The sequence below is a fragment of the Vulpes lagopus genome, chromosome 1, assembly GCF_018345385.1.
Source record: "Vulpes lagopus strain Blue_001 chromosome 1, ASM1834538v1, whole genome shotgun sequence".
Classification (NCBI taxonomy): Eukaryota; Metazoa; Chordata; class Mammalia; order Carnivora; family Canidae; genus Vulpes; species Vulpes lagopus.
In genome coordinates, this window is record NC_054824.1 from 35,923,195 (window position 1) to 35,947,475 (window position 24,281).

The window sequence follows — 24,281 nt, forward strand, 5'->3', positions numbered from 1 at the left end:
TCTGTAGCTTCTATAAACCTGGTCCCTCATTAAGTATCCATTCTTAGGGATCCCAGAGGGAGTTGGGATTCTTTTGAATTTCTAAGCTCTGGACAATTGTGTTTCTGAAAGTGGGGAAAAATGACTTTTTTTTTTTTTTTTAAGAAGAGAGTATGACTTAAGAGTGAAGTTGTTCTTCTTTTTGTTTTTGTTCGGCTCTTAGCTTGCATGAGCCTCGAGGGGAATGCTAACGATGGCAATCCCGTGAGATGAAACCTTTGGTGCTGTTAGCATCAGAGATATTATTTGCAATCTACCCTAAACTAGGGTGGGCTAGTCTGATCTGTACTTGTTCTCATCTGTGTGTGCATACAGATAAGGAAAGCCCTGGGGAAGAGAGAAATAGAAAACATACAAAGCTCAAATTTTGAACAAATAAACAGACACGATTGAGCTTACCATTTATGGGCTGAGAAAAATCACATTTGCATTTCACAGCAAAAGATAAAATTTTCCATTTACTAGAAATAGCTTCACCATCCCAGAAAGGTGGTTAAGCTGCCCTCAGTTGACAGATAATAACCTGAGTGGAAGGTACAACAGTTGTCATGAAAGTTTTCACAAAGCAATGCCATCAGCTCACTTTTCTCCAAGCATGGTGGCTTGTGTGAAACCTATGGCTCTTCTAGATTTTAATTTCTGTAGAAGGCTGTTCTATCATGGTGGACTCTGGAAGGTATTTAAGATCCATGAGAGTTTTATACTCTTGGAGTTACCAGATACAGTTTCAAAGCAGAGGCATGCAAAATATAAGGCAACATACCCAGAACATGAAGAAAATTAGCCAAAAGATGCTAAAGAAATGCATTTTGTTTTCTTTTCTTTTTTCTTTTTTGCATTTTGTTTTCCATCAAACTTTATAAATACTAGATACCTTAGCTTACATAATAGATATATTCCTGAGTAGCAATAAATAAGCAAAAAGTGTAAGATATTTGTGGAGGAGGCAGTGAAGGAAAAGAGAAATAAAGGACCTGGTATTTTAAGAAATTTCATGACGAATTCATTTGCAAAGCAAATCATCCATCCACCCATTTATTTATATGCACCCACATAAGTGTATATACTTATAAATGCAGATTTTGTCATATTGGGTTTGTTTAAAATGAGAATGTTCAAAAAAATATAAAAAATAAAATGAGAATGTTCTTGTATTTAGAGCTGTAGATCTATGTTCTTGTAGCAGAAACCCATCCTTTATTAGCATTGTCACATGAGAGGGTGTGTGTGCTGTAGCTAAGAGTGGGAGGCAGTTGGCATTAGCAAATAAGAGTGGGCTGGTGAAAATGTGGTGGCTATGTGCCAGGTTTCCCAGACAGAAAGAAGAAAAAAATCTATGTAAAGATCTAGTGCTGTGAAGAGAGGCAGGGATATGCCTTGAGAGGTAAATTACCATCAGCTCAGGCCTGTATGCCATTTGGCTTGACATTTATGAACATTTAGTGAGTTGTCTTCCAGACCTTCAAAGGCCACTGATTACTTCCCTTTATGATGCAGCTGTATGTTACTCAAATACCCTTACTGGAGCTAGCGTTCCAAGGTTATATAAAATATTGGGGGCGACAAGCATCTCAAAGGGGTCTTACCCACCTTCTTTTTATTACAAATGTGAAACTTACACTCTGACAAATTATGTGACTTTCCCCTGGTTGCCCAGAAGTTTAGTTAACATCTACTCTAGATCCAAATTCCCTGTCTCTCAGTTCAATGTCCCTCTTATTATATTTTTTACACTTGGGGATGTTCAAGGGTAAGATCCAGGGTCTTTGTATTTATTCTTCATCTTGAGAATTTCTTTCACTCCTAGTGTGAACTCCAAGGCCAAGCCATTGATAGGTTAAAAAAACTGAGGAAGGATTCTTTCACATCCAGGCGGTAGAGGAGTATGATGTGAGTCTTGAGGTTTGATGTGATCTGGATAGTGAGAAACACGGTGGAAGGCAGGGGTGCCACATGGCCACAGGCTAGGCCCTACACAACTTTGGAGGGTTGCATATTCACTACCTTGGGGAGACTGGAACTACTGGTTAAAAGAAGTAGGATAACACAGGAAAAAAAGGACTTGTAATATTGGGGAGATAGACCAAGATCCAGTCTGCCTATAGGGGATGTACCTGGAAGTGACTGAAAGGAGGAGATGGGGGTTCACTCAGGCTTTCCATGTCAATTTTCTCTTTCTCAGACTTGTTGTTGATCTCTCCCATTCTCTCCACCTCCATCTCCAGGGTTTTGGACATTATAAAAATATTATGTGTGTTTTCTGGTACCAATGGCCTGCCACCTTTGGAATCTGTTGTGTGATCTATAGGAATTTGTTGAGCCAACATTAAAATAGCATGACCTTTATTGTTAGCATTGGCTCTTTGCAAAATCTGCAAATTTGCTGTTTTGCTTGCCAGTCCAGTTATCCAGTGATCTCTTGAAATGCAACTTTAGTGGATATGTATTAGAGATGGAGTTGTCCTTCTCAGGGATTTTTGCATTTTAAGGAGTCTTATCTAGAACTGGTGGTGTCATGACCTTTGTCTCAGACAGGGACATCTTCCAGACTTTTCAAGCCACACCTTAGCTGATGCAAGTCTTCATTTTAACACAATGGCTGGCCAGCACTGCCTGCATGGAAGTAGCTGGGATGGTTTCCATTATTACTCTTCTGTCATTGACTGCTTCCAATAATAAGTACTTTCTAATAAATTGGAACGTTTTTACTCTCTGGGTGAAAAACTGGTTACATATTTCCCAGACTAAACTGAAAATAATGAAATAGTATACCCAGACTATCACTTGGGTACCATGATTAATTTTCCCTTTTATTTGTCCAAAAATAGCACTTTAAAGAAGCCAGTTGATTTGGCTGTACTAAAAACGACAAATGTACAAAGGAAATGCTACTCACATCAAAAAGCCATAACACAGAAAACTTGGCAGAAGGCTATTCTTGTAAAATGATTCAAAAATGGAATACTAATTAATTCTTGATGCAAAAAATATTTAGCTATTTTATATAGTAAATTCTCTTGATATATCCACTTGAATACATGTTAGAAAAACCAACCTCTAAAAAGTTTTCATAATTTTTCCCTTTGTCCTTATTGTTTTTTATTTTATTTATTTATTCATGAGAGACATAGAGAGAGAGGGAGAAGCAAGCTCCCTGCAAGGAGCCCAATGTGAGACTCAATTCCGGATCCCAGGATCAGGCCGGAGCTGAAGGCCAATGCTCAACCACTGAGCCACCCAGGCCCCTTCCCTTTGTCCTTATAGTTAATTCTCTTTTGCCTGTGCAAAAGGAGACTCAGAGAAATCTAGCTAATTCAACTAGATATTGCACCACCATTGCATTTGGCTTTGTTGTTTGCCAGGCTGAGTCAGAGACAGCATCATCCACAAATTGAAAAATCTACCTTTGTCTCATGTGACTGGCAGATATTATATTTCAAAGATACTTACAAAATAGATAACGTGGCTGTGGATTACCAGAAGTTTCCTCTATTCTCTCATTTTTCAGTTCCTAGCCATTTCCTCTCTCTCTCTTTTCTTTTTTAAGATTCACCTTTTTATTTGGGGGGGAGGGGCAGAGAGAGAGAGGGAGTGTCTCAAACCAACTCCATGCTTAATCTCTCTACACCTACTGTAGGTGCTCTCCTTTCTTACTAAGAGAGCTTATTCATTCTTAGGACATGGATTAATTAGTTCTAAATTGATTTTACAGTATTTAAGAAACAGTAGTATGCTAGAGGTCTGAAGCATGCCAAGATGATGAATAATAATACTCATAGCTAAAATGTGATGCGCTCCTACTACATGCTAAGCATGGTTTTAGACACTGGTTACCTCAGCAGTCATAAAGAAAGAGCTTCTGACCTGGTAGGATAAATGACAATATGCAGAAATGAATATTTTATATGGTAGGCACAATACAAATTATGGGAGCAGAAGGAGTGAAAGATTATGAACATCTCAGGAGATGAGCAAGAGCTTCACTAAAGAATTGGTACAGGAATAACTGGTAGGTTTTGGACAGGTAGAAATGACTGTAGGGACCAACATGAACAGATTCAAACAGAGTGGGTTGGAAAGAAGTAGTCTTGCTTCAATGGAGAAGTATTTGGTGGAGGCAGAACTAAACCTGAATTTGGAGACTACATTTAAGACATATCAATAAAAGCAGTCACGAGAAGTGAGGATCTCAGTAGAGTGGAGTGATGCAGAGGCCAAAGGAATCAACATTGTCAAGAAGATGAGAGAGATTATGGCAATCAAATCAGCAGAAAACTTCAGTTGGATATGACTAAAGGGGGTTTTTTGGGTTTGTGGATCTGAAGGTTATGGGGAACATTTGCCAGAGCAGTTTCAGTGAGTTTAAACCTATTTTCAGTAGTTTGGGAAATGAAGTTAAGCAAACAGAATAACATGTTCTGTTGAAAATCTAGGAATTTAGAAGATCTTTTTTATTTTTATTTTTTGGTAAAAGTTAATTAGATTTGGGGGGGGGGGGGGGGTTGGACATAGCCAAAGAAGCCAAACTTTATTTTTCTTTAGCTTGGCTGTAAATTATTTGTCTGGCACAGAGTAAGCCCTTAGTGTATATTTGTTGACCTCCTGCTTTGAAATCACTATATTGCTTTTTGCTACTTTTGGGCTTTAAGTGAAACATGAGACTATTAAAAAGTATAAGACTAGAACCGTGTGAATACCAAGTCCAATGGGAGAGTGTTGTAGACTTCAAAAGATTTGGTAGTTGACCTTAATAGTGTTGACTTTGGATCTCAGTTTACTTCTTGTATAACACATATACTTCCTACTTTTGGGGTTGTTGTGATTACTACACTTAGCTAATATAGATGTTATTGGATGGATAACTGGATAAGAAAGTAGAAGAAAGGATAGCAGCCAGCAGGAAACTTAAGTCAATGGACAGCTTTTATTATTTTCATTTATTTATTTATTTAAGATTTACTTACTTGAGAGAGAGAGAATGCATATGTACATGTGTGCAAGCAGGGGGTGGGGTGCAGAGGGAGAGAGAGAATCCTCAAGTGGACTCCCTGTTGAGTGTGGAGCCTGATATGGGACTTGATCCCAGGGCCCTGAGATCATAACCTAAGCCAAAATCAAGAGTCAGCTGCTCAAACAACTGAGACACCCCAGGTACCCCTCAAGTAGTGGTCTTAAGGATAATTATGTACATGCCATATCATTGCTGAGGGGAGTGTTAGAGGAAGGTGATTGTGGACAAATTGAAGCATTGTGGACAAATTAGAGCATTAATAAGTGAAGTTCAGGATTCAATCAGCAGAAGCCATGTGTTTGCACTGCCACTGGTTTGTTCAGAAGCCGGAGTATAAACAGGAAGATGTATATTTTATAGCACTGAATATAGTGTGTGTGTGTGTGTGTGTGTGTGTGTGTGTGTATACCCTATGAAGCCATCATAAGGTTAATTTTTTAATGTCTTTGAACTATATAAAGTATCATAGTATACATAATGCTATTGGGTTAACAGTCATGGTCCCAAATATTTATAATTAAAATTCTGCTATAAAACTATGACTCTGCCTTTCTGTCCTCTTTAGCAAGAGATGCCATAATTCCACTGGGGATGTGATAATCAGTTCAGATGAAATTACCTACTGCAACCAAGCACAATAGGCTTATCCCACAGGGGTACCATTTATCACTTTTGTCTTTAGAGAGGGCTTTTCTTTTTCTAAGTGAGTTCCATTTGTCACATGGTAAGGCCTTCCATGGAATCTCTGTACTTCTAAAGAATGAGGCTTTTAGTTACTCTGTATGGCTTTTTAAATTGATGACTCACCTGCACTTAATACACTCCATCTTTAGAATCTTAGGCTGAGGTCACCCTGAGTGAGGCTGCCCAGTGAAACCTCATACCACCAAAATGGTCAACATACTGAGAATGGTATGTCTTTGCTAAGTTTAGGAGGCAACAGAGACAGGTTGCTTTCTGATTAAAATCAGGACCAGATCTTATTCTTTGTTGAATACGATGCTTCAGAACTCATGTGTCCAGGAGTACTGTCAGTATTTTGGCAAAGAGCATTGGTGTCTGATTTTCATTGTTTAGGTAGAATATTTTTAGTGTTCCTAATAGAATCACAAAGTTGGTTTCTCTACAGTGAGAATAGTGCACTCATTGACATTTCTGGGGAAAACCTTGGTTTTGTTGAGAATTGTAGGAAAATATATTAATATATAAAGAGAAAATGTCCCATTAATAAATCTATTTATTATTTTATGACACTCTAAACATGGGAAAGTACTATATAGGTACTCTGTAGAAGACAGCAATTTCCCCCCTACGTGGCTGTAGTTTCTATTTTTCTTTTCTTTTTTTTAAAAGATTTTTATTTATTTATTTATTCATGAGACACAGAGAGAGAGAGAGAGAGAGAGGCAGAGACACAGGCAGAGGGAGAAGCAGGCTCCATGCAGGGAGTCCTACATGGAACTGGATCCTGGGTCTCCAGGATCATACCCTGGGCTGAAGACGGTGCTAAACTGCTGAGCCGCCCGGGCTGCCCAGTTTTGATTTTTCTTAATGCAAATGATCTCTGTTACTTTAGTGGATAGAACTATACCTAAATATCCAGTTTACTTATGTAAATATTTCTTGTTATTTGAGTGTGTGGTCTTATTACATGGAGCCTTTTATTTATTTTTTTAAAGATTTTATTTATTTATTCATGAGAAAAAGAGAATGAGGCAGAGACATAGGCAAGGCAGAAGCAGGCTCCCTGCAGGGAGCTTGTTTTGGGATTCAATCTCTGGATTCCTGGATCACACCCTAAATCAAAGGCAGACGCTCAGCTGCTGAGCCACCCAAGCATCCCTACATGGGGCCTTTTAAAAGTAAAATTAGAGCTTATACAGAAAACTATTATGAGAAATACATGTTAAATGGAATAGGAGTTGAGGCATAATGAATTTGTGATTCTAAAAGGATTTCTAGGAGAGTTGTCAGGTTGAACACTGCCAGGGTAGAAGATCTTACCTCACAGAGGAGGTAAGATCTGGAGCTATGGTGTCCAAAGATACTTTCTATGAAGAAGGAAATATTCTCTATCGGCACTGTCCTATATAGTAGCCACTAGCCACATGTGGCTTGTAGGCATTTGAAGTATGACTAATATGTCTGAAGAAATGAATTTTAAATGATATTTAATAATAATTTAAATGTAAATAGCCACATGTGGCTAGTGGCTACTATATTAACAGCACAGATATAGAGAAACAAATATGGCACTCATCTGAGGTGACTGTAGGGATACAGAATAAAAGAAAAAAGTCAAGTCCAAAGACAGACCCTTAGAGAACACCTTGCATTAAGGGTGCAGAGAGAGGAAAGAACTGGCCAAAGAGGAGTAGAGGACATGGATAAAGAGAAGGGAAGACAGATGAGAACCACAATGTACCGTGGATGCAATGGAGGAGAGACTCTCAGGAAGAAGACATTTATAGTTCTCTGTACTGCTGAAAAACTAGAGGATGAAAACTGAGAACAAACCATTTATTGAGCTGGCATTTAAAAAGTACATTTTCAAAGGAACAGTGAGTGTTGATATCAGATTGCTGATGTCCAGGAGTACTTGGATAGACTTTACTCTTGAGAAGTTTGTGGATAGAGAAGGATGGCAGGGCTGGGTCTGAGGGAATAGTAAGGTGTAGGGAAGGCTTTTGTTTAGTTTTGTTTTATTTTTGGACGAGAACACTAAAATGGGTTTATCGATGTTAGGGAAACACTTCTTTCATCATCCCCATCCTATCCTTGTTCCCTTTATTCCCCACAGATACTTTGATCTTCTATTTTACTTAGGAGATTAAGGTCTTCTCAACCTCTCTCTATGCCAAAAATTTCTATTCCTTTCCTTCTGTTTCTCCTCTTCCCCCTCACAAAGAGAGAAAAATATCCCTTTTTCATCAGGGCCAGTACTATTGACTTGATCCTACCCCCTTCCCTGACTAAGTTGCACAATCTTCACCTTTCCCCTACCCATCACCAGTCTCCCTCCTGCTCACTACTAGCTCTCTTATGGCCTTTATCAGTAGCTTGTAGGGGGCTTGGAAACTTGCCACACAAAAGAAGTGAGACTGATCAAAGCTCCCGGAGCTCTTTAGACAGGGAATTATTGTTAGCAAGGTCTCTGTCTCCCAGAGAATCTGGATATGGGATATTTACGACCGCTTTTTAAAAATCTTCTGATTACCTACCTACTTCCCTTCTCTCCCTCTGCCCTACTCAGGTACCCATATTCTTACAGAGGTAAATTTATCTCCATCATCTTCTATATTGTTTGACTATTTTAAAAAATATTTTATTAATTAATTCATGAGAGACACAGAGAGAGAGAGAGAGAGAGAGAGGCAGAAAAATAGGCAGAGGGAGAAACAGACTCCCTGTGAGGAGCATGATGCAGGACTTGATCCCATGACCCCAGGATCACGACCTGAGCCAAATGCAGACACTCAACCACTGAGCCATCCAGGTGCCCCTGTTTGACTACTTTTAACAATACTTCTCCAAAAACTCATTGAGAATTATTTTATACAACAAATTCCTAGAGGACAGACTTTTCTATGAAGCACTTGATAGGTGCTTTTTGGAAATTACTTTGTAGTTCCAATTGGTTAATACGATTTTTTTTTTGATAAAGCAAAAAATGGACTACCATCTTAATTTTTTCTAAAAGTACTGCACATTAAAAATAGATGGTGTTCACCACAGTGACTAAGAGTAAGGATATTCCAAGGAGGGATCCTTGGGTGGCGCAGCGGTTTGGCACCTGCCTTTGGCCCAGGGCGCGATCCTGGAGACCCGGGATCGAATCCCACGTCAGGCTCCCGGTGCATGGAGCCTGCTTCTCCCTCTGCCTGTGTCTCTGCCTCTCTCTCTCTCTCTGTGACTATAATAAATAAATAAATAAATAAATAAATAAATAAATAAATAAATAAAAATATATTAAGTAGATGTTTAAAAAAAAAAAAAAAGGATATTCCAAGGAAACGTCAGGTGACAGTGAAAATTTTGGCTGCATTTTCTACCCGTCATGGTACTTTACCCCATGCATTAATTTATGTATTTTCTCATTGGATGTGTTAAGCCAATATTAGTGGCAGAACTATCTCTCTCAGCCAGCGATCAGATTGTACCCTACCCTGAGGACACTGTCATCATAATCTCTTTATTGTTGGGTGAAATGAGGAGATGTCTGAAATTTCCTTTAAAGTTTCCAGCCTCTCCTCACCCCCCAAAATATGTGAGGAGATAGGTGGTTCATTATACTCGTTTGTCTACTTTGGTGTATGTATAAAACTTTCCAGTAATACAAAGTAGAAAAAAAAACCCAAACAAATAAGTGGCAATGACATGACAAAAGAAAAATAATCCCATCTATATTGACTGTGCATCCTTCTGTGCTGCCTACTCTAAAGCTGCATCTTCTTTATTTTATTTAATGATCACAGCAGCTCTAAAAAGTTAGCTAAGTAAATGGAATGGTTTGAGTGAACTCTCCCAAGGATGCCGTAGTAAGATGTGTTATGCCTTGCTGACTCCAAAGCCAGCGCCTATCATCTGCCAGAAATATAATAGACTGCTATAGCTTTTGTAATTCAAGTGGAAGACAAACTCACACTTAAGAGACACATATCCCATAGATCCCATCCCATAGATGGGATCTATCTATCCCATATCCCATAGATATCCCATAGATCTATCCCATAGATATCCCATAGATCTATCCCATAGATCTATCCCATAGATCTATCCCATAGATATCCCATCCCATAGATGGGATGAAGAAGCATCTATTATTTGCCAACAGAACTTTTTCCATACAAAACAAGTTTTGACATTTACAACTTGTGATAATTTTTTTTGGTCTCTAAATCACAAATTGAAAAAAAAAATAAATCACAAATTGATGGTTAGATTCTTTTTAGCAGACTGCCTCATCTCCTCATTGCATCTTGTTTTTTTCCCCCATGCTTCTCGGTAAGGTTATAACAAACTGAACCATATAATCACTTGTAATGACCAGTTGTGACTAATGCCAATGCCATTGCTCATTGGTGATTGAAAACAGTGAAAAGCAAAGTAAAAATTTTAAAGTTAGGTGTATTTTTCTTTCTTTCTTTTTCTCTTTCTTCCTTCCTTCCTTTCTTTCTTTAGATTACTTTTTTTTTAAGATTTTATTATTTATTCATGAGAGACGCACAGAGAGAGGCAGAGACATAGGCAGAGGGAGAAGCAGGCTCCCTGCAGAGAGCCCGATGTGGGACAGGATCCCAGGACCCTGGGATCATGACCTGAGCTGAAGGCAGACGCCCAACTGACTGAGCCACCCAGGCACCCAAGATTACATATTTGAGAGAGAGAGAGAGAATGCAAACGGGGGAGGGCCAGAGACAGACAGAGAATCCTCAAGCAGACTCTCTGCTTAGAGCAGAGCCTGACTTGGGGCTTGACCCCAGGACCGCGAGATTATGACCTGAGCCAAAATCAAGAGTTGGCCGCTCAACCCACTGAGCCACTCAGGTACTCCAGGTGTATTTTTCTGATTTACACTGTTAAGCCACATAAAACATTTTTTATAGCTATTATGTATTTTTAAGAGTAAAATGCAGAACTGTGTATCTAGACCAGGATGAATTTAAATTAATGGTGTTCAAATTACTGAGATGTTTCTGTACAAGCCCTATTTATAACTGCTAGCAACCTGACATTGTTTACAAATTCCTGGGCTAGCCTTTACCTCTCTTTTATTCCTTTCCCTCTATTGAGCAATTCCAGGGACGCTCCTAAAAGTCACTGGGCAAAGATTTCATGGATAAAGAATGCCCACCCCCTTTTGGCACTTCTTCATGATCTTCCCTTGTTTTAGCCCCAGCGATCCTCAGGAGGCCTTTCCATGTACAGTGGTAAAGAAGGGTTTGTTCTGAACCTCTTGTGACCTGTGGCATCCTCAGGTTTGCCAGGTGGGGTTAAGAGTGCAGACACAGTGTGGAATATTTTTCTTTGCAAAGTTAAATTGGCCCAGGTGGGATTTGAAATCTGACTTCATAAGCATTATGTCAACTGTCACAGACTAACCTTGAAACACATGACAGGCTCAAAGAGACTCACATCATACAGTTGTCAACAGAAAAATACTTTTATCCAAACTGTCTGTATTTAAAAGGGAAAGCAGGGTGTTGATGAAAAATTTTGAGATCATTTCCCTGTCATATTAGTGCATAACCGAAAGAAACTAGCCCATTGCCACTTGCTCTTTTCAGCTAGCATGTAATCCTATCCATGGGCACTGTCTTGTGCTTCCATGATGTATACGTTTGTATTGGCAGGAAAGAACTTTTATCGACTTTTCTGAACAGCAGCCATTAATCTCTAACAATACTTACTCCCACATTAAACATTTCCTGATCCAGGGTCTGAAAGGAAACAGAAACAATGTGCACAAATTTTAGCAGACTGCTCTACTCCTGCCTTTTTAAAGTTGTAATAATAAAAGCACATTTGCAAATTCATGGCTCTGTGGGGAATAGCTAATTTGTGAGGAAAACCAGCAATAAAACAAGGGTTTGTATGTTCCTAAGCAAATGTAGAAATAGTCTGATGGGCTCAAAACCAGTATGTACCAATGAAAGTCAGTGTCCCTTGACCAGTGGTATTACTGTTTTTGAACCTTAAATGGATCTGCCCTGAGGTAGCATAGTATAGTACCTGCCATCTTGAACTGGTGAGAAAAAATTCTATGTGAATAAATAGATGTTATATGTGATATATATTATACATAATATATACTTTATATATATGTGTGTGTGCATGCATTTGACTGTTTATATACTTTTTGTAATTAATATTTTTTTTTCTTAACCTCGAAGCAATGTGGAAGGTGAACTGCATTCTGAAATAATCAAAATGCATGTCTTTTTTTTTTCTTTAAATTCCTGGCTTTGCATTTACAAAGGACAGTCATTTGAGTGCACTGTTGCATACAGAGCTTGAGGCCTGGGCATTTGTTTTCTTTGCAATATCTGACATGACTTGCTTATAGGTGATTGTAGTGTAACATGCCAACTTGAAGTGCCAGGTATGCTGACTGCAAAATACCCGGACAAAGATTTTTCCTGAAAAAAAAAAAAAAACAAAACACATCCTGACTGGGAGACACTTCTGGGGTCACTGAAGAGTTGTAGGCAGGAAACTCTGAACATTGCACTTCCTTTCTATCTCTCAGGGCTCTAATTGCTTAAGTGGGAAGGGATAGAGGGAAGGACTTTTTCCATTCTTTACTGGTGAGACAAGATGCAGGTGGCTGTAAGATCCCATTTCCTCCTGAGTCTCACTGTCTCATGCAATGATCTTCACAGACATCACACTGTTGTCTACCTGCAGCAAACACTAGAGCAACAATCTGGTCTTTCCTATTGATTATCTACCACCATATTATAGTTGATTCAACTGCCAACGGAATCAATGATAGGTGATTATAGAATTCCAGCTAGGTAGTAGAGGAAATGTGAGGGTAAAGAATAAGACATAGGGTACCTGACCTCAAATAACTGGAGAGACGTGATCTTCACCACCTTTGCCTCACTTCAGGCATCCTTATGACCTTTCACGTGGTTTATTGCTATAGCCCCCTAATTGATATTCCCTTCCTGTGGTCTTGTCACCCATCATTCTCCATATCACAGCCAGAGTCTGCTTTTTAAAATGCAAATCAATCAAGTCTTTCCTCTGCTTAAAACACTCAGAGGCACCCTATTGCTCTGAGAGGCTTTTATGGTCTGGCAGTCACTCACCACTCTAGTCTTATCTTTCACTGCATGCCCTCCATCTGTGGTCCTGCTATTCTGACATGTCTGCAGTCCTGAGACCATTTCCTGTATGAAAATAGTGTTGAGAGCCTCTTCTTACTGGGGATTTTTCTCTTTCATTATGTATCATGCAAATGATTTGAAAGGAAAGAAACTAATATTTCACATGTTCTGGGGTGGCCGATGGGAGCAGTGCATTGATTTTATTCATTGATTTTTGTCCCACTTTATTTTTAATGTTGTTTCCGTATCAAGTGAACATCAAGTGTTTCCATATCAAGGTCATTAGGCAAGGAAAGCAATTCTCCATACAAATACCTACTGTTAGACTAATGCTTAAAAGCTTGTTCCATTACTTGTTATAACTTGCTCACATGTTTTTTTCAAGGACTTTATGGAAGAAGACTTCCGTTCTGTCCAGGTGTTCAGAGATTTTTGTATCTTGATAGAGTGTCATTCTTGTATCTCTTCCAAGGTGGTAGAGTCTTATTGTAATTACACATTCAGGAATCATGTAATTATAAGACAAGAGTATGGATGGAGTCATGCTCTGATTTAGTAAATCCAAAAATCAGGCCAAACATAAAATAATTCTTAGGGTAAAGTTTATATACTGAAAAAAGTTTATGTTGAAAATATTTCTGTGGGATTTAAAACAACAGTTTTATTATCTTTCCTTTTTTGTTGAGATATAATTTAATTTCCGATATACAACATGGTTTAATATTTATATATATTGTAAAACAATGATCATTATAAGTCTAGTTAAAAATATTTTATTTAGAAATTTGAAAAACTTTTTAAAAGACTTTATTTATTTATTTATTTATTTGAGGAAGAGAGAGAGAAAAAGAGGGAGAGAGAGAGAGCACCCAAGCAAGGGGGGAAGGGCAGAGGGAGAAACAGATGCCCTCTGAGCAGGGAGGCCAATATGGGACTTGATCCCAGAACCCCAAGATCATGACCTGAGCCAAAGACAGATGTCCAACTGACTAAGCCACCCAGGTGCCCCTAAAATTTGAATAATTGATTCACATATGTGGCTGAAGAACTAAAAAAAAAGACATAATGTATGTAAGTATGTATATTTTCTTTTGTTTTTTACACAAACAGAACATATTACATACACTGTTCTGCAATTGGCCCTTTTCAGACATCACATGTGCCTTGGAAATCTTTCCCTATTGGAACATGCAGAAATTTTACATTCCTTTTAATGGCTATGAAGTGCATGGTAGTTGAGTATACCTTAGTGTAGTCCCCTGTTGATATTTAAACTGTACCCTGTCTTTTGCTTTCACAATCAATGCTGCATGGATACATTATACATACATCTTATCACATGCGTAGGAGTATTTTTCTTGTTCACACTACCCAGCAGTGGAACTGCTGAGTCAAAGGATGTATACATTTGTGGCAGATTTTGTTAAATTGCCTAGGTCTGTTTTCTCACACTTTCACCAACACAATATATCATCATTTTGCCAATCTGGTGTTTTAATTTCTTTAACAATCCCGTAGGTGAAATGGGTATCTCCTTGTACTTTTAAATTACATTTTTCTTCTGATTGAGGTTGAGTACCTTTTCAAATGTTTTTAGAGGTATTTTTATTTCTTTTTCTGTGACTAGACTGTTTCTATCCTTTGCCTGTTTTTGCTATTATATTTTTGGTCTTTTATTAATTAATAAGAGCTCTCTATAATAGTAAAAAAATAGATTTTTGTGATATAAGCTATAAGTTAAAATTTTTTTCTGTCTCATTATTTTTATATATTCTTTTCTTTAATTTTTTTATTTATTTATGATAGTCACAGAGAGAGAGAGAGGCAGAGACACAGGCAGAGGGAGAAGCAGGCTCATGCACCGGGAACCCGACGTGGGATTCGATCCCGGGCCAAAGGCAGGCGCCAAACCGCTGCGCCACCCAGGGATCCCTCTGTCTCATTATTTTTAATTTGACTTTGCTTTTGGCATTTCTTGCTATGCAAAATGTCTTACCACTATTATTAGTCAGACATAAATCTTTTCTTTTATGGCTTCTGATTTGGATCAAATTTAGAAAGCCCTTCCCAAGAAAGAAAAAAACAAAACAAGACAAAATCAGAGAGGGAGACAAACTATAAGAGACTTTTAATCATGGGAAACAAACTGAGGGCTGCTGGAGGGATGGTGGGGGTCTGGGGTAACTGGGTGATAGACATTAAGGAGGGCACGTGATGTAATGAGCACTGGGTGTTATAGAAGACTGATGAGTCACTGACCTTTACCTCTGAAATCAATCATGCATTATATGTTAATTAATTGAATTTAAATATTATTTAAAAAGAGACCCTTCCCACTTATAATTTATGAAAACTTTAATTTTCTCCAAGTCCTTTTTTTCTTTCCAGTTTTCCCATTATTTTACCTATTTAGAATTCATCTCTATTTAAGGCAAGTCACTTTACTTTTTTTGTAGATGGCTATTGTAGCAGTTAGGGTCCAGATAGGCACACAGAAACCACTCTAGATATTTCAAATGGAAAGGAGTTAATAAAGGGATTTGGTTATATAGATGCTAGAAAATGAAAAGAGTACAGATAGAATGCTTTAGTAACCAGAGACAATAACTGCCTGCCTTTAGAGCTGGGAAAACAAAGGGAAAAGAGGTAGAATGACTAGAATCTAGGAGTTCAGAGAAGGGACCTCTCCAGAGAGATACTTGTTGAGCTGGTTCTGGAAGGTCTGAAGAAGCTGGAACTGGAACAGCTCTGTAAGAACTAGGACAAAACAGAAAAGCCCTCCCCATTCTCCTCTTCCCACCTTTTAATATCCCTCTAGTGACTCCAATTGGCAGAGCTCAATAGGAAGCAACAAGCATGGGAGTCTAGGAAATGCAATTTGCAGAGTTTCAGATGCAACATCACAAAGTAGAATAAAGATAAATGATTTTACAACTGAGAAATAATAGGTAAATAGCCATTAATTGATGTTTCACTTTTTCCCTTGTGATTTGAAATGTCACTTTTTTCTGTAATATAATATTTAAATCTATTTCTGGGTTATGGTTTGGTATGTAGATTTCTCTACCTATTTCATGTGCTAATACCACACTGTTCTAATTACTTGAGCACTATAATATGTTTTCACGTGTAGAAAGACCTGTCCTCTCTAATTGTACTGTTTCTGAATTTCCCCAGCTATTCTTATTTGAAAGAGATGGCTTTATAATCAGAGGATCTTTAAAGGACTTTATTTATTTATTTAAATTCAATTTGCCAACAGATAGTATAACCCTCTTTAAAGGAATTTAAAGGTGATACCTGGGTGGCTCAGCGGTTTGGCGCCTGCCTTCAGCCCAGGGCATGATCCTGGTGACCCGGGATCGAGTCCCATGTCAGGCTCCCTGCATGGAGCCTGCTTCTCCCTCTGCCTGTGTTTCTGCCTCTCTCTCTGTGTCTCTCATGAATAAATAAGTAAAATCTTAAATAAATAAATAAAGGAATTTAAAGATCAGGTTGTGATTTTCTTTTTTTTTTTTTCCTTTTAAAGATATTTGTCTTCTTTTGGTTATTTTTTATTGTTCATGGTAATTAGAATCTCTACATATTAGGTACTTAACAAATATTTGCAGAATAACTAACATTTAAAAATGTTATTGTATCTTTTTAAAAGTTCCATTCCTATGAACTCCAATAGAGTTTCAGTTTTAGTTTTACTGTATTGATAATTGAGTATATAGAGGAAATACAGTGATTTTTTTTTTTTTTTGTCAGCAGTTCTTTATTTACTTCTTTGTTTCTGAGTTGATGGGAACCACCAGAAACAGGGACCTAACAAACAAGCTTTATCCAAACTAAAGCTGATGATGGCTTGGAGTAGCATGCTAACAGTGGTGAAAAGTGCTCAGATTCTGTACAAATTTTGTAGGACAGATAGTATTTGATGGCAGGTTGAGTATGGGTTATGTGAGACAGAGATTATCTAATGCTGTCTCCAGGGTTCTTTGGCCCAGCAAAGGAGAACGGAGGTTGTCATTTACTGAGATGGGGAAGACTGCAGGTGGAGCAGAATAGACAGGTGGAGACCAGCAATGCAGTTTTACACATGTTATTTTTGAGATGCTATTAGACATTCAAGGACAGAGAGATATCCATAGAGATTTGGATATGAGTCTGGAGTTCAGGGAAAGGTCTGGACTGGAGCTATCAATTTGGGAGTCATCTGTGTGTAGATGGTATTTAATTCCATGAAACTGGGTGAAATCATGAAGAAAATAAATTTAGAAAAGATAAGTCCAAGGACTGAGCCCCAGGGAATTCTAGCACTCAGAGGTCAGGAAAGTGAGGAGGAATCAGCAAAGGAGAAGGAGAATGAGCAGCTAGAGAGATAGGAGGGAAGTTAGCAAAGATGGGTATTTTGGACTCAAACTAAAAAATGTTTCAAGGTGAAGAAAGATCAAAAGCTTCTGATGCTACTGATGGATCAAGGAAAGTGAAGAATGAGAACTGACCACTGCATTTAACAAACAGGGAAATCATAGTTTGCCATGATAAAAGAGCTTTCAGTGGAGTGGTGAGAGCAGAAACCTGAGTGGAGTGGATTTTACTTGTGGTACATAAAGTTCCAAGTGCCTCCACTTTAGCAGATGTAAATGATTGCTTTCTTTATTTATGGCTTTGGTGAGTCCTGAGAAGCTGTGGCTAGAAAAAACAAGGCCAGGCATGTGAGGAAGAGATGCTTCAAATGATTTTGCTGTGATTAAGTCACCTTGGGATGCAAGCCTTCAGAGCTGATCTCCATGAATATGACACCATCTGTGAGCTGACCACTGGAACTTCAGCTGGAGTGAACCCATACCATGGCAGCTCCATTGTGTCTTGCTAAAGTAGCTCTTGGGATTAAGCATGTGTGAAGAATGGCTGCAGAAAGAAGGCATCAGACTACTTGCTTGTTGGCCTTGAAGGTCGTGGAGAAATTGGAAGGAAATTTAGGGATATTCTCATAATATTGTTTAAAACTGGCCACTGCTGAATGTGAAATAATGAGTTCAGCATTGAGAAATCTGGCAGCACGAGTTGTCTGATCTCATCCACCTGCTTCTTCTGTTTAGTCATGTCTGCCATGCTTTCATCTGACCATTGGTTTGTGGATGATGAAGCATGATAACGACAACTTAGATAAGGTTCCTAACCACAAAAACTCAGTAGAGGTCAATGCATGTCAATTGTCTGAAACAACAAGGTTTGGCAACTTGGTAACTACAAAAAAGCAGCAGGGGTTTGAAATAAACTAGGGGGGACCATGAACCGTTTTGACTCTCTCATAATCAAGAAAATTCTTTCCCTGAAAGTTCTCAGCTATTAAAATGAATCTTGGCCAGTTGTTTTTGGTCACTTATTGTGAAAAAGCTAATATACTGAGAACATTATACGCTAGTAAGACATGGTTTTTAAACATCAGAATCAATGTCAGGTTGTCAGATAAAGCTCAGGCTTAGGCTTAGGAATGAAAAAGAAAATCCCAAGAGGGGGACTGCAAGTAAAAAGACCATGATATGTAACATATTCAACCAGAGTCCTCTCAACTTTGAATGATGAGTAGTTATTAGTAGCAGTTGTTGATAAGCTTAAGCTTATAACAAAATGAAGTTTTTCTAACATTTTCCTTCAGGAAGACTATAGGAAAATTGGTTGACTATGAGAATTGCACATGGGAAGAAAGTATGCTCTAAATACTTTACATGTGCACTGACCTGAAAATTAAGGAAAAGTATTGAATCAATATTTTGAGCTCAGTAACCACATTCCTATTGCTAATGGGCAAATAATGTATTTGAATACAAAGTCAAATTTCAGTGAAATGTCAGTTTCTTTTTTAGGGCATTGATTTTATAGCATGCCAGGATTCCTTCAAGTGTGCTCAGTGACATTCAAATGCTAATTTAAAAGATGACCTCTCAAAAAAATGGCTTATTTCACATTTCTAAAATTAATTAGCATATGGATTAATTCCTACATGAGGTTGTTGCAATGTATTCACTATGATTTAGTGTGATGGAGGGATCCCTGGTCTGAGAATCAGTTCTAATATATAATCAACAACCAATTAGTTGTACCCCTTGGGGAAAATAATGGCTTCTCTGAACCTGTTTCCTTAGCTGTAAATCATGGGTTTAAAGTTCTTTCCCACTCTAAATTCCTATGATTCTATGAATCAAAAGTCCTGCTATGGCTTGGAGTCATTTAGGTTGGTCAAAAATCTAGAATTAAAATTATTCATTCCTTATGACTTCCCTATGCTACTCCATGCTCTAGAACTTTCCTTCCACCATTCCTTCCAAAAGGTTCTCTGGGGATCCCTGGGTGGCGTAGCGGTTTAGCGCCTGCCTTTGGCCCAGGGCGCGATCATGGAGACCCGGGATTGAGTCTCATGTCGGGCTCCCGGTGCATGGAGCCTGCTTCTCCCTCTGCCTGTGTCTCTGCCTCTCTCTCTCTCTCTCTCTCTGTGACTATCATAAATAAATTTTTAAAAATTAAAAAAAAAGGTTCTCTGGATAAACAATTAGTTACAGGAATCACCTCAAATCTCATTTCTACTTTAGTATAAAGTCAATGTAAGTGTGGGATTATGTCCTATTCATGTGGGTCCCATCAAAACAACTAGCAGAATAGCAACTTTACACATGAATAATTTAGTAAATAGAGGGAAAAAGAAAAGGAAGAAGGAGGGAGGTAACTAACTGCTCCATCTAAGATGTGTGCTGGTGCCAGTGGAAAGAGAAGTGGTAGGCAGGCTCTTCAACTTTCAGCTAAAGAAGAGAGGAAGACAAAGCAAAGGGATATTTGGTAAAGATTTTATTTAATTTCTACAGTAGAGATCTTAATTTCAAACAAATTCAACGTAGTAGACTTCTAGTCTAACACAATAATCTTTCACTTGGAATTTTTTCACTTGGTATTAGAATTTTTAAAAAAAGATTTTATTTCTTTATTCATGAGAGACACAGACAGAGAGAGAGACAGAGGAAGAATCAGGCTTGTCACAGGGAGCTGGATGTGGGACTCGATCCCCAGACTGGGATCATGCCCTGAGCTGAAGACAGACATTTAACTGCTGAGCCACCAAGGTCTCCCTGGTATTGGAATTTGATCTAAACTTTGGATTATAGATTCAAGTAAGAAGAAATGAGCAAACTGGAAAAAATCCAACTGAGAGACGCATATGTGAAAAGAGAGAGACTCAATGAATGTATTGATTTGAAAGACAAATATGCAAGACATATCTATTAGTTCTGGTGAAATGAGTTTTATTGGCATCAGTAGAATTTCGTCCTTCTTGAGCTCTCTATTATATTTGAATAAAAAATAAAAGGTATATATTTGAGAGATTCCATACTGATATGTATATATATGGAGAATTCATAAAGTATATTAAGATTACCAGCTCTTTTTTTAAAAAAAGATTTTATTTATTTATTCATGAAAGACACAGAGAGAGAGAGAGACAGAGACATAGACAGAGGGAGAGGTAGGCTCCCTGCAGGGGAGCCTGCTGTAGGACTTGAACCCAGGACCCCAGGATCATGACCTGAGCCAAAGGCAGATGCTCAACCACTGAGTCACCCAGGTGCCCCAAGATTACCAGCCCTGGAGTTAGACTGCCTGCATTTGTGTTCTGATGCCACCACTTAGTTGTGTGACTTTGGGCAAGTCACCAAACTTCTTTGTACCTGCCTCAGATACCTCATCTACAAAATGATAATAGTAATAGTACCTGGGGCACCTAGGTGACTCAGTTGGTTAATCCCCTGATTCTTGGTTTTGGCTTAAGTCATAATCTCATGGGTTGTGGGTCTGTGTGTTCAGTGGAGAGTCTGTTGAAGGTCTTCTCCCTCTGCCCCTCTCCCACTTGTGAGATCTCTCTCTCTCTAAAATAAATAAATCTTTTTAAAAAAGTAGTAGCTACCTGACAAGGTTATTGTGAGGTTAAAATGAGATAATATTTGCAGAGCACTTTGTACATTTCCTGGCATATAGTAAATGCTCAGTAATGTTAGGGAGAGAGATGGACAGAGAGATAGAGACAGAGAATGTGTGTGTTTTGACATCTGTATTTATATATCTACAGAGAAAAACAATTCTGAGAAGATCCATTTCAAATTATTAATAAAATTAGGTCTGGGAAGTGAAATTTGGGAGGATGTGTCATATACCTTCACTTTTTCTTTAGTGTTGATTCTGTAATGTTGATTTTTTATGATCAACTATTATAATTTTATTTTTTTCCAAAGATTTTATTTATTTATTCATGAGAGAGAGAAAGAGAGAGAGAGAGAGAGAGAGGCACAGACACAGGCAGAGGGAGAAACAGGCTCCATGCAGGGAGCCCAACACGGGACTCGATCCCGGGTCCCCAGGATCACACTCTGGGCTAAGTCAGCGCTAAACCACTGAGCCACCTGGGCTGTGCAACTATTATAATTTTAAATCTTTGACAAATTCAATAGTAGGTCCAAAGAAATAATTTGCCAAGCTAAATTAATCTAGAGAGAATACAATTTATGCAGTTTATGCAGAATCAAGGCAGAATAGACCATAAATAACAATTCCTTTGTGGAGGGCAATATTAATATGCACATTCAAAGGCATGGTCTTAGGATATTTCTACTTCCACCAAGAGTTGAGAAAGTTGAAACATTTCTTGGATCTTACCTTATCACTTGCCTGAAAATCAGGGCCAGAACTCAAGTGCGCTGATTCCCATAGAGCCCCTCCACTGCTCTATGACATCTACAGTGTTGATTATTCCCCATCAAGCCCCAGTTTTTAAGAGGTAAGTAATGGCTAAATTTACATAATCTTGAAACCCAGCAGAGTGGAAGGTGATATTTTCTGATGAACTTTCTAATTTGCTCTAGATCTATATAAAGATATAGATGAAACTCTCAAAATACATGGTCACCATTCTGGTAATTTCTTATATCTTGTAAAGCTTACATAAAGTGATGTTTTAGGCTGTGGTGGATGGTAAACAATCTTTTCACCTTGTGGATAATTCAACGTGGCTAGCTTTGGTTGAGATCTCATTTTTCTGGCTGCAGATTCACAAGATCCCCCAAAGAGTCTATTCAGTAATTGAGATGCATTCCTGTGGCATTTAAGACTAAGCCCTAAAAGCTTTGCTTTGTATACTTGATCTGTAGCGACCTTTAGATTTTGCTGCCCATTGAACCGAAGGTCTTCCCTGTGAAATCATAGAATAGTGCCCCAGTTCACTTTCTGTTACTTGATATCACTGAACAAAAATACCATTATCAGTGTCTGAGAAAAGAAAAAAAAAGATATGGTACCCTGTCTCTTTAAAAGTTTAAGAATAGCAAGCACAGTAGAGTTAATTCTTTGAGGGGCTGTGCCTTGAGAATTTTCTGGCCCAGAATCAAGCTACAGATAATTAATTATGTCAGTGAAAAGCTCTGATGGCCTGCTCTCTTCAGAGAAAAGTGACATCATCCATAGAATTCTCTGGCAATAAAGAACAAAGCTGTGAGTGCAGGAAATAACAGACAGATGTCCATGAGTGCATATTTTATCTACTTCAAAGTGCATTGCAAGAAGTCATGCTCTAGGGCTGTCTCCCAGCAGCGGTGGCTTGGCAAGGGGTCTTGGAGAGTTAGAGAAGTAAGTTTATACGATTGGGTTCACTGCCTCACGTGCTCTGGCCTGAAGTTAGAAGTGTGGCATTTTTAGGGAAGTTACTAAAAAGATGATAATGCTCAAAAAATGTTAGCAAGATCATGGCAAGCCAATCAAGTTATGTAGTGGGGAAATCAGACCAGATGGTGGCGGCACCGTTTGTAGATGAATGTTAGTATAGGAGAGATTGCCCAGAGTTTAATTCCAGGGTCTTCCCTTGCTTTGTGCCTATATTGTATTTTCAGATGCAACTGTAATGGAGAGAATAAATATCTTGGAGTCTGATAACTCTGTTTCTTATCCTATTTTTATCTTACCTTTCTTATCTTATTAAATGGGCAAGCCATTTAATTTTTTTACCCTTATTTTAATCATCTGTAGAATAGAAATAAGAGAAGCAACATACCTGAAAAGAATTTTGTCCATACCAGGGCACAATGTAAGTATTGGTATTTACTGTATTCAACTCTGTTTTTCCCTGTAAAATATGTTAGTTTCATATTATGCACATAAAGCCAAATGTATTAGCTGGAATAGATGTTTACTTTCACAAAAATATTAGGCATGATAGAGAAAGATCATTGTTTCAAAATTTCAAATACCAGAGGACCAGAAATTCTACTATAAATTTATTCCTCTGAGTTGAAATTACCTCTTCCAGAACTTTCTTTAATTTTTATTTTGTCTGATAATCAAAGCAAAACCAGTTCAATATAGATCACTTAGGACATGCACTCTCAATAAGAGTGCTATTATTCCCAACAGGGAAAAAACTGATTCTTATGGGAGGAAAAGAAATTTTAGATGTTATAATGGTTTGTGATCCTCAAAAAGACTACAGTGCATAAACAGATGTACAATCTATCTGTGATATTGAAACTTCATAAGTATGGCAATTAGAAAAAATACTCTAAAAGGTCTCACTAGGAAAATAAGTTAAAAATTTTTGATAAACACTTATTTAGAAATATGGAAAAGTTACAAAGAAAAATATCAATCACCCATAATTCTGCCAGCTTGAAAGAATAATTGTGAATATTTGGGTGAGTGTTTTTCTTCACATGTATTTTTTACATAATTACAAGCACAGTGTATATACAAATTTCAATACATATTTGTTATAAGCATTTCCCACATCATTCAACACCCCTTGAAATAGAATTTTCAAAGTTTATAAAATGTTTTTTTATCATATGGAAGTATTATATTCTACTCAAATACTTCCTTATTGCATATCTAGGTTGTTTCCAATATTTTTACAGTTTTAAATAACATTGTAATGAACATATTTATGCTCAATCTGTCCTAACAAAAAGCCTTAGTTGGGATTTTACTCACTGACATATGTGAACACTTTATAACTGAGGATAATTACCCTGTATCTGTCATTGTTGTTAGAAATATTTCCTTTTTTTAAACCATTTAATTGGCTATTTTTTATGCATAGAATCTCTTATGCTTTTCCTCATTTCAGAGAAAGTCTTTACCTCATACAGAAGTCAGATAACTACCCATGTATATATATTCATTCATCTTTAAATTAAAAAATGCACAAAAAAGGTCATATATTACTTGGTTGATGAAAATGTTGTGATGAGGGGCTTGTAGGAGCCTAACTGTATTTCCCCTAAGAGCAATGATTCAGTGTTCTAATGCAGTGTTTGTGGTAACTGCAATGATTCAGTATTCTAATGCAGTGTTTGTGGTAACTTCCAGAAAATAAC

The 24,281-nt window shown here is 37.9% G+C and overlaps 1 protein-coding gene across 3 annotated transcripts in view; it reads left to right on the top strand.

The window, feature by feature from the left end:
* The window catches only part of FILIP1 (filamin A interacting protein 1), a 179,285-nt gene that overhangs the window by 76,307 nt on the left and 78,697 nt on the right, over window positions 1-24,281 (top strand). The gene's annotated exons all lie outside the window — the stretch shown is intronic.